Source organism: Pinus tabuliformis, chromosome 5_2, assembly GCF_031772625.1.
Source record: "Pinus tabuliformis cultivar Carrire ecotype Pingquan chromosome 5_2, CPIR1, whole genome shotgun sequence".
Lineage (NCBI taxonomy): Eukaryota > Viridiplantae > Streptophyta > Pinopsida > Pinales > Pinaceae > Pinus > Pinus tabuliformis.
In genome coordinates this window covers 307,003,499-307,016,128 of record NC_142306.1, presented here as the reverse complement: position 1 = coordinate 307,016,128, position 12,630 = coordinate 307,003,499, and positions in this window count along the sequence as shown.

Sequence of the window (12,630 nt, the reverse complement as noted above, 5' to 3'; positions counted from 1 at the left end):
CTTCATCGTCAAAATCCTCCCCATCTGGTAGCGGAATGTTCGGATCTCCACAGAAGTCAGTGCCACTATATGGTTAGTCCTCCACAATGATCTTCTGTCGTCGTAGCCATGAAAAAAATGTCGGTTTGTACGACATGTGTTGGCCCCTAGTGATCCTGGGCATCAAACGACTCCAGTGGGCCATCCACGGGTCGCGTGGCATGGGAGGGTCTATCTTAGTCAGCTGATACTGGAACAGTGGCACCTGTTCCAAGAAAAATGTCATGAGTACAAATTTGAAGAAAAATTGCTTCAGATTCCTAGCCTTAGCTTTGGTCAACTGGCGCTTTATGTTGATCTTCATGGCCTCTGCCCAGTTGAAGATCGTAGGTTCTGTGTAGTCGATATTGTCTAGGAAATTTGACCTGTTGGTCTCATGCACTGCCTGGGACCCTACCACTCTGTTGATGGTCAATAGAAGCACTCTCAGTGTCAGATCCTAAACAGTGGAAATCTCAATCTTCCCACTATTGGATTTCAGGGCCTCAGGGAAATATTCAGCAAGCAACAAAGATATTCTTGCTCCGATTGGTCGTGGCCTGTACAAGTTGACTGGTTCCCCTCTTCAGGACAAGCCAGTGATGAAGTATATATCTGAAGTTTCCAACTACAACTTTTGGTCACCAATGACAAATATTTCCTGATTTATGTCCCAACGACTAATCAGGTACCGAAGCAACTTAGGTTGGGCCTGCATCCCTGGCGTGAGAAAGAATTTGAGGAGCCCACAAACCCTCAAAGCTTCCAGGAAATTTGGATCATTCAGTGCCTGGGTGTCCACATCCTCATGTTCCCATTCTTTCTAGTGCACCATTTTCAATGATTCTTTCCTGCAAAAGCCATTAATTTTTAATGGTGATTTTGTGAGGAAATAGGGATTTTCCCTATTCATGGTGATGGCGCGCCTGTTATAAAAACAGTTGCACCGATGGTGCAATAGGTTGTGTTAATTACCCTCGGTTGGCACGATTCTGTGCCTGGAAGTTGTGCCAACCGAGGACGATTTTTTTTTTTACAAAACCTCCCTAAAAAAAACCTAAAAATGGTTAAAAACAAGAATAAAAGACATGAAAATGAAGCTCAGGGCCTTGGCTCTTACATGCAACTAGCATCTTGGCAAATGACCTCCCGAATCTCCCGCAATATTCTCCAGAACAATTAGGGAAAAGGTGAGTAAAAAGACTTCACTGGAAGGTAAAATGGTAAATGGTTAAAAATATATTTACTTTTCTCCTTTTTATTCAATTTTTCATGAATATATTAGGTTTTTGTAAATATGTTAAACTATTTTGCCTCGAGAATTGGATAATACACTTTACCTTTTTGCACAACGACAGGTGTCAGATGTTTGACGATGATGATGAGTCACATTCAACTGTTTTCTTGACTCATTAAACTCATATGAAAAGATTGTCGAGTATTTTTTCCCTTTTGACTCGTAAAAGAGAATAAAAAGGGGAGTCCTCTTTCAAGCTCTTTTCCAACTCTTTAAAAATGAAAAGATAGCCAAGCCCTTATCATTTTGAACTCGTTAACGGATGTGAAACATCATGTGCCCAGTATGATTTTACCCCTTTTTCGGTCTGGGATGTACTATTTACGAAAAAGGTACTCCTTGACTGAAATGGTCAAGCAGTTATCTCAAAGTATTTTTTCTACCTTTTCGGGCTCGAGAGACACCAATGTACAAAAAGGGACCATGTGGTGTTTTCTTCTCTGTCTTTTTCAAAATCTCTAGACATGAAAATGATACCGAGTTACAGCTTTGTTGGACTCGTTAAAATGTTAAACAACATCGGATTTGTCATCATGATGAACATGAGCTTCTCCTTCCTAGGGCTTGTTAAACATACTAGGTCAGATTTGTCCGATGGATGAAATTGTAGTGCAATCATATGCTATCCCCTTCAAGCTTGTGATTAAAAAATAATTGGGGTACCTTCCAGAAATGGTGGGGGAAAATTTGGGAATCTAATCATTTGTGTCAGTAGCTCACTCTTGAACATGACACTTTCTGCTTTGTGTCGGATTGGGATATCCTCCTTTGTATCGTTGACCTTCCTAGGTTGAACCGTTCATTTTTGCCTTCCATTTAATCTCTGCCACATCATCATGACCACTGATCGTATGGATCCAAAAGCTACCAAACTTCCAGTCATGTCGCCGATATGTTCAAGAGTTGTCCTTCTATAGTTACACTTACCTCTAATTATCTGTATCATCCAAAATCATTTTGCATCCTTTTGTCTCACGTCGATGATGTGGGATACATTACGGCCCTCCTTCGACATGGTCGCTTCTTGTCGACTTTAGCTCATTATCCGGGAAGTTGACGAGAGACTCCCTTCTAGTACCTTAGAGCTTGCATGCCCTAATGGCAAGTTCTTCGCACTTGATGGCAAGTTCACATCATTGGCTTTCAATCGAGTGATTTCATGGGTGTTCGACTTTAGTTCCTCTATTCACATTCCATGGATTGTGCTGATAGTACCTTGAGGACCATTGTCATTATTGGTGGTTTCTCTTGTGCTTGTTAACATTTTTCATCATTGACTGGTAATCCAGTGACTTTCTAGCATGTTCGACATCAACGCATCTATTCACATGTTAGAACTTGTACTTTGATTGGTCGTGTTGGAGTGTAAGACCCTGGACTCAGATCACAAAAGTCCAGGTTTCAAAGTGATGTGACATGGTTATGTTGATATGCATGTCTCTTTCAGATGGATGGATGTGACCATACCATGAGTTATCATATGTGATCCTTCTCATTATTAGATGGTTGTGACCATACCTTGGTTTCATTATGATCCTCTCTGATGGATGGTTGTGCCCATACCTGGATCCATTCACATGATTATTCTCTAGATGGCTGCATCCATGCCATAATTCGTGTATCATTTGACAAAATTTTCAGTTATGTATATGTATATGTACTTTCTTACAGGTTTTCCGACAACAGACTATGATTCCCCACACTGATTTATAAAGCATTTCATCCCTCACTCTATTTTGGCCTTCACGCTTTAGGGGGCATATGTTTCACAAAATTTTGTCAGTGTCCTTGTACTCCCCGTTCCTTGATCCTGAAGGACCTATACAATGAACCCTACATAATTTCCCTTCATGAAGAAACTCCCATTGTGTCCCTCTTCATGAGCAGAACAATTCCCTTTTGCACCATTTGTTGTAAATAATACTGAGAGGGGGGGTGAATCAGTATTATCTAATCAATAAAACTTTTTCATTTTCATACTTCAGAATTATATACGCTACTTCAGTTAAGTATACCCGCGTATATACGCGTCTGTGTCTATTGCAACTAGCGTATAACCATTAAACTCATGATTCAGTTATGTGATCTTCAATGGATGCATCATAACATTATTAGCCATATTAATAGTCAACAGTAGCAGTAAAACAGATAGATCAACACACATAAGCAACACACATGAACACCATGATATAAGGTGGAAACCCAATGTGGGTGAAAACCACCTGCTGCAATTCGTTTCTATCTTCCTTTATTAAGTAACTTCTTTTACAATGTACTGGTGCAGTCCTTTACCAGCACGCAGACTACAACTTGCTCTCATTCTCCAGACTCTCCTGGAAGGGAGCTCCAACCCCCTTTGCTCTTGTACTAGCTAAGATACTAGTACGTAGGCGCCTGCCTACAATCTTCTCTTCTCCAGGTACCACGTTTCATACATTTTCAGACTGGATACTTCTGAAGCACAACACTATAATCTGAAGGCCACGTTTCATAAAATTTTCATACTGGACCCATAACTATCATCAATACTAGCATCATCAATCTCTGAATCACTGAAACAATGAAACCCTGTCAACAACACAGTCACCAGAACACAGAGCAGAACTCTGCAATAACAATCAGAACCAACAGTACCATCAAAATCATGCATCAGAGTGCATACGCTACTTGGAAGTGTTGAACCTGTGTGTATACACAACTTCATCAAGATGAACCAGCGTATATGTCATTAATCACTTATTCATAACTCTGCTGCACTTCCTGACTTCAGACATAACCAAATCATGACATATACAAGGATAATATATGTGTTAGCACCCAGATCTAGTCCATCAGATCACATAAATATGAGTCATTATGATCTTGATCCATATTAGTTCTCATCCATCAATACACACTCATCCAACCAAGATATGCAGAATACTGACACCATTAAACAGACATCAGAACTCATCAACAGTCAGAACCACCTGTAACTTCAGACATCATAGCTCAAAAGATATACGCTACTATGATGAATCAAACCCGCGTACATACGCACTTTTTCCAAGGCCAACCCGCATACAGATCTAAATTTATTTTCTTATAACTTTGCAGCTGTGCCAGACATCAATCATACTATAGCATTTATATTACATGCGTCAGTATGCAGATCTAGAAAAAGCATAATCAACCACATAAAGATAGTTCATTTCAAACCATTTGATCCCGATCTCTCCTTAGATCTTGTTCTCCATCAACCGGTGAGATCCCACCTTAGCTCAGATCAAGCAATGCATCATCAACCCATAACCTGCATACTGGATCTCATATTTCATCAGATATTCAAGACTTTCTTGATGCCCTTGCCTAATGATCTTCTTCTCCTTTTATAGTCTTAGGCCTTGCTCAATACCATGGTCCAAAACCATAATAAATCAATACCAAGAGCCCAATACTTGGGTTCAACACACTTGTCGAGATACCATGGTCCAAAACCATAGGTTCAAATACCGAGGACTAACTACCACGGACCAAAAGTAAGCTTTCCGACATGTACACGCTTTTCCATGCATGAAATTGCATGTATACCCTACTTGGTATATAGCGAACCTGCGTATACGCGACTTGGTATATAGTGAACCTGCTTGTATACCCTACTTGGTATATAGTGAACCTGCGTATATATATTTTCTCTTCATACTTTTAGTATGATCATCAATTCCTTGCTGCTATCCTTCTGCACTATGATTTGTCATTAGTGTGATTTGCCATCAAGGAAAACACTTGTCTCATAATGCCAACAATCTCCCTCTTTGGACTTGATGGCAAAGCTAACTTGTCATACTTAGAACTTAATCTTCTTATTCCTTTGAGCTGACCTGCATCCCATGCATTTAGTCACATCTGTAGATTGATCCAGTTATATGTAAGTGAGATATTCTTCTATGAGAGGGTTGCCATCAAGTACAACACATGCATCATAATGCCAACACCATTTCCCCTAAAACTTCTGTTTTTCCCAGTTTACAAGATCGGCGCTAATCTCCCTTGTCTTCCTCGTGCCGATATACAGGGATTAACATTGACCCTAGCACTTACTAGAGCGACTGAGCTTTTTTCCAGTCGCGCTAGTTCTCTTATGGAAATTTTTTTAAATATAGAGTCAAAGCTTCCAACACCAGAAGCTTCGTAACAGAAGTTTTGTAAATGGTTTGGCTGGATGGGGTCGAGGATGTCAGTTTGGGCTCCTTTCCCCTATAATGATGGAACTACCTCAAGGGATAAGACCTTATCCCATGAGAAGAGGATCCACCTCCCATCCATTCATTCTATATAAACCTCCCTTTTTCCCAAGCATATGCTAGTGTTAATGTTGGTGTGCTAGAGCTAATTAAGTTTGGAGTAAACAACAAGCTATTCATAGTTGTAGCTCTCTAGTTGTGTGAGGGAGAAGTGTGATTTTGGTTTAGTGTTAAGCCTAAAGGGAAGAGCCTTAAAACTGTTGTTATTGAGGCCATCATGGAATGCTAGCAGAAGTGTGTGGGAACCTGGTCTTGTTAGAGGAGAATGGCAATGTCAAGACAATGGTTGTAATCTCTTCTTGATTCAATATATATGCAACTATCGATTGATTTCCTACATGATTTTTCATCTTACATGTTCATGGCTTATTGTTTCTTAAATTTTTAAGTAGGTTGAATTACAATTTGTATATTATCACGGTTGTTGTTTGCTCTTGTTTACTTGTTTCAGGTGCTTGAAGAAGGAAGCAAGAGATAGCTGGAGTGAGTAAGCAAGAACATCATCAAGCATGATAAGCGTACTAAGAGGTAGGCCCTCTTAATTGGTTCTAACCTAATGAAATCTTCCATAGAATGTATCAGTTGTGGCTAGACCCATTATCGGGCTAGATAAATTTGTTTATGTCCGCACTTATAATTTTACTTCACCACACCATGACACTCTCTCCCAACAACTATGGCAGAGGATAAAAGAACTCAACTACTTTCAGCTCATAACTCTACCAAATTTATTGAACAACTTATCCAACATTTGTAGGACTCTTCCAATCAATGACAAGTCTCAAAAAAAACTCTAGAACATCTCATTGAACTCATACAAGACATAGACTTCACGAGTGCATGAAAAAAATCATGAGTGTAGGAATTGCATCAAGTGGCATCAGCCATGTTTCTTAACCTCATAAATGAGCTTGATACATCATGACAACCTCTACAACACCTATGGAACATTAATGCATTGATAAATATGAAAATACATCTAAACATGTTCAATCTCTCTATGCAAGTATCAGGTCACCTCCATCTAGCAGGCTAGCTTCAGGATTGAACATGAGACAACATGGTAGTTATCTTCAGACCCTCTAACACCATGATAAATTAATGCAACACTATGATAGAATGAGATACACCAAATATTCATTAATAAAATAATATGAAACATGATATCCATCAGGTGACATCAATGGCAATACCAAGATGCCAACAAGCTCCCCCTTTGCCAAAGATGTCAACTTGAAACTCCCCTCTCTAAAATGAACTTCTAAAGCTAATAACACAAAAATATATCCCCCCCTTTGAAATCAGTGGAAAGGGGTGAAACATATCAATATAAACCACTATTCCTTCTCCAAAATGAACATGCTCCTCCTACATGCAATGGTCTTCATCAACCAAATAAAAAACTCGACTGAATATCATCTACATATGATAAACAATGGGATACATGGATGAAAGAGGAGAAAAATAAAAAAAATTCTTCACTGATATCATAACTAAATAAGATGCACAATAAACTCCCTTGGAAACAAGCTAAGTCTGATCAACAACACACTAGTGCATCAATACACATGTCTTGTTAGCAACAACAACAAACTATGATCAACTCTATAGCAACAACAACATCTACATCCAATCAGCGTTGAAGTAGAAACTACAAATACATCATGTCTATCTCACGTCTTCACCTCCACACTATCCTAACCAAATCATAGTAACATAAAAATCATACAATGACAACAACAACCTCCCTCTGTACATCTCTAGCAACAATAATACTCTTAAATAATAAATTTGCCTAATATATTTGCAAATAGGAACAGAATCCTAATAGAAAAACATCTCCATGGTTGATTGTACAATAATATATATCACTGCCATTATCTCCTTTCCATATGCAAGAGGCTACTCCATATGAACAAAGGACTATGACCCAATGATATGCAATGAAAGTACAAGGATTCATAGGCCTATTATATGGCTACAAGAATGATAATAAATGGCTATACAATGTTATCAATAAGCCCATATATGGCTGAATCGTGACTCACAAACCTATCTCTTAGTGAATGCATGACCCTAGAATGTTTCACCATGATAATTATAAATGTATACATGAATAATACATGAATTACATGGTTGTACCAACAAAACTAACAACCCATACATAATTGCACCAACTCTCATGACTCACTATGCAACACATGTCATTCACGACTCATAACTCTATGACAAAGACAAAATGATTTACAATGAAAGTATATGATTTCATGAGAATAATACAAGTCTTGATCAATGAGATATACCACTGGTAAAATGACACCAATACCTTATACATGGCTGAAATATATCTTCTAGTATTTTGCATGCTAACAAACAGTCTCATGCATAAGTCAACCAATAGACCTAAGTGATAAAGCAACAAGATGTATGGCTGAAACATACATTAAATACAATGCATGCCATAAATAAGCACACAACACATATGATAAACAATAATCTCCCCACATATCAAGATAATGACAATAAATATCACATGATAGACATGTGTTGGCCTCTCCAAATCTTTAGCCATAGGTCAAGATCTCATCAACAAAAATCAACAATAGATAACAATACTCAGTGTCCCAACAACAACGTCAAGATATATATTTTAAACATGATATCCCTCACAACAACATCAACAATCATCATGGATAATATATCATCCCTTTGAAGTTATACATGGTAGTAACAATAACCATCATATGGAGCATTGGTCTCTACAAGAAAAAATGAACTAGAAACAACAATAGACATATAATGATTTAGTGGAAGAAAAAGTACATGTCATACAAACAACCATCCTCATAAATATAAGCACCATACACCACATGGCTCAACATCATGAAGCCATAATCCTGCAAAAAGAATAAGCTACAACACTAGGTAGAAAATAATGAACTAGTGACGATAAATCTAGCATCAAATGTGTTTATACATCACAATATTCTTCATGAAAAAAATCCAACAATAAAATCATCACAGAAACCCTAATTAGATCTCAATCATCAACAACATGGGTAAGTGACCTAGCATATATCATGATGAATGAGTGACAAACAACCACCATGTGCAAGAACAACAATAACATGAAATATATCCATCATGATCATCTCCTAGATCTCCTGCATATAGGCTGCAAATCTCTAACACAAGAATAATGCAAGTAGTTATAACCATACACCACCATCATACTGATCTCCATGGCACCAACATATACATGACATCATCAATCCAAAAACATATTTTGCGTCAAAATAATGCAAGCCAACTAGATATTAATTCATGTAATACTACTAGGTAGCATATAATCCATGCAAAACCAAAAAAACATACTCTTGAAATGGATCAATGTCAGATAAGTGCATAACATGGAATACATAGTCAACTCCTCCAATAAACCATAATGCCATCAATACCATTGAAATATTAGAAGCATATGAAATTTTCACCCTAAACATGTTCCATCACATTGTGTCAAATTTCTTCTTTGAGAGATTTGTGTGAACTCTCACATCAAAAATCCTCCATTAGAACCTTATCATAATAGCCTTTAAAGTTAATTCATTAGTAGCAAAAATCTAGCATCATAAATTTATTATAAAAAACAATAAGCATCATCGTACCTTAGCTACATGCATCAAACAACTTCAACAAGCAGATATATTCACATGCACTTCACATTCTATGGCAACACCTAAAAAAAATATACATGTAAAAAAAGATGTGCCATATGGTCCCTCTAAGGCCATGCAAGCCTCAGTTTCTCATTTGCAGTCTCTTGCTTCACCTTCTTCCTCCAAAATTTGAGGGGTTGGTCTCTTTCACATGAATCTGTTTATGTTCTCTTATCTGGCCTACTTCGCATGTTCTTTATTCGTTGATTGGGTGGCCTTAAGTACCTTGGCATCTTGCAATATTTGACCATATTGTTATAGACATATTTGGGCACTGCAACCCCAATCACATATGTCGATAAACCAAGGGCTTCTAAACTCGTAAAAGTGTTGTTTCATACCCTAAAGGAACAAGGTCAGCTGATTACATCATGTCCCAAAAGTTCTCCATGAAAAACTACTCAGAACTGGTAAAAACAGGACCATATAGACTGCTCCATGCATAGGGTGCGATGCATCTCACCTATTACACACGGGGGGTGTGATGCTTACTAGAAAGCCATTCTGTAGGGTGTGATGAGTGAGCACAGACAAATGGTAGAAGCAATGTGCTAGGTGGAAACCCAGAGAATCTTCTAGAAACTACTCATATGACACTTGCCTCTCCGAATTCACCCAGGGATGAGTAAGAGATCTGAAATCTCCAAGTGGAACCAAGAACTATCAGTGAAATGAAACTAATCAAAATCCCAGAAGCTGACTCACTCCCCTAAAGACATCTATATATGGATCCTCATCCAAGAGATCCAGAGGCTGGAATTTTGTAATTTGCAAGAAAGTGTTGTTGGTTTCTCTTTGAAGACATTGTTGGGTGATCTTGCTTTGTATGAGGTTAAGAGGGGCTTTCATGCTAGGAGGATGATGCTGGATTAGATAGCTTTGTTGTAATCCTCTCTTCTACTACTTCTATCAATAAAGCTATTTGAGTTTTCCTCCATATGCTTGTATATATCTGAATCTTTTTTATGTATGCATTTATATGGTTAATGTACATCTGATCCTACATTATTTATGCTTATAGATATCTATGCTTTGATGGTATTTTTCTGCCTTGGCTCTACAAGTGTTCTTTGAAGAAGGACAAGTGAGAAAGGAGTGGCAAAAGCTCTATCAAAGGAGAGAGGAAACAAGCAAGGAGACCAGTGAAATACTGAGGTTAGTGCTCTCTGCTTCTCTCTCATCCATCTCTCATAAAGGAAAACACAAGTAAATTTAATCTGTTTCTTTCTAAGATAGCTACCCATCTTAGTGGGACTAGTAGCTCTGAATGGACACTAGTTTTCCTGATAACAAAATGGCGACTCCGCTGGGGAGTGAATAATTTTTTTGTTTTGTTACTGTTGTTTGCTTTATAAACCACAGACAGAGCCTGAAGTCAAGCCAGCTAGCCTTCGAATTGCTTTTGCTATGCAACTACAAAGTAGATCAATGCTGCTTCAGTCAATCTCCAGTTTGGTTTATGAACTGAACATCTAGCTTGCAAACATCCTAAGTGCCCTAATGGTAGCTCAAATAACCTCATTAGATCAACCCCTATACTTTGTGTTTACTGACAATCATTAGCTCAGACTAAATCCCTGAACTTAGCTCCAAACTGTGAACAAAAACCAAGCTCAGTCTCGTCCCTAGACCATCGCACTATCTCTTCTTGGTAGTCTTGATGCATCGCACCTCCCATGTGCTGTAGGTGAGATGCATCCCTGTTTCCCTATGTTACAGGTGCGATGATCAGATGAGACTGTTTCTGCCTCCAGATTTTGGTTTTTTCTCCATTATCTTTAGCTTTATTCAGTAGTTTTGCTATCTATGGTTAGTATATCTCTGTTAAACCATCTTCCTTTGCATTACTCAGCCTCCATTAGAAGGAATTGTGAATGTTTTTTTTTTTTTTTTATGTATTTTTCATTGTTTACAATTCTCTTGTGCAAACAGTAGCTTAATCAAACTATCGTCTTTTTATTTGAAAGTGTTGCAAGTGTCATTTTCAGTCAAGAAAAAGAGTATTACAAAGCATTCCTCTTTTAGACAGTCGATTGCACTTTTTCCATTGTATTTGATTTGAATCATTAGTATTTCAAGTGTCGAAAGTAGTTTAAATTCAAAATTGCAAAGTGTCGTCTTGACCCTACTTTCATTTTTTGAAAAGAAAATTGTTAGTACTGTTGCTTTGAAAGAAGAATAGTTTAGATCTGTACTTAGCATTATTTTTGTCATTCATACATTAAGAAAGCGGAAAAAAAATACATGCATGTGCATTTTCATTAGGACTGCATGCTGAAGTTGATTTAGGAAAAGTGCATCTAGTGTTTTCTTTCTGCTCTATGTTAAAATAATTTCATTTATCTTTCCTTAGTAGCTAGGAATTTCATTGCAAAAAGAAAGTAAACGACTGTTTATCATCTTAGATTGCATATTTAGGAATTTTATATCTACATCACATGGTGAACCTTAAAGGCAAACTTTTTAAGAAAGATCAATTGTAAAATAAACTTCAGTGAACATAAAAACGCTTTGGAACCTAACACACAACATTTAGAAGTCTAGGCTAGAGACGTATTCCGGCGTTGTAAAGCCTGGTAACTATCGCTTTCATTGTAGGTTGGGTGATTCCTCCTCTTTGAGACGACAAGTGCTAGTACGAACTTGTGCTCCCACGTACCATCGAGTATAGATTGGGAGACCACAATAGGCTACATCCTTTATCTTTAGGAAGCTGTGTCTGCCGCCTTATCGATCACAATGCACTAAACACAGCATTTGGGAAGATTGACTGTCATACCGTAAAAAGTATTTTGCAATTTTGCGATTGGTTTGGTAATCCCTCTGTCTGGATTTTTAGAGCAGCCACTTTCATTCCTTTTCAGACTCCTTAAAAGAAAAGGTCCATTAGAGCACTTGTCGCTTTAGGATCATTAAAAATCGAAGGTGAATAGAGTCATGTTTAGCTTTTTCTCGACTCTTAAAAAATGAAATCAGAATAACATCACTATTCCCTCGTTGGTCTTTAGGTTAAGAAATGGAGTCTACCAATCAAGGATTTCTCCTTGGGGAAATCCTAGTCCCTTCTCCTCTTGGGGGGATGTTGGTGCTCCACACATGGCCACATTGTCCCTTCCAGGACTCACAATTGGCCTCCTATGTCGTTCAAAACACCGCAATTCCTCAACAATCAAATCAGTAACCATATGAAGTTGCTCCCCCACCTTCTACATCATTTGTTTCTCCCTCCCCTTATTCCTCTTTGCTTGGTGAAACTAGTAACGCTAAAAACCAAGTAACTGAGAAGAAGAAGAAAGGGAAGGGGAAGAAGAAGAAG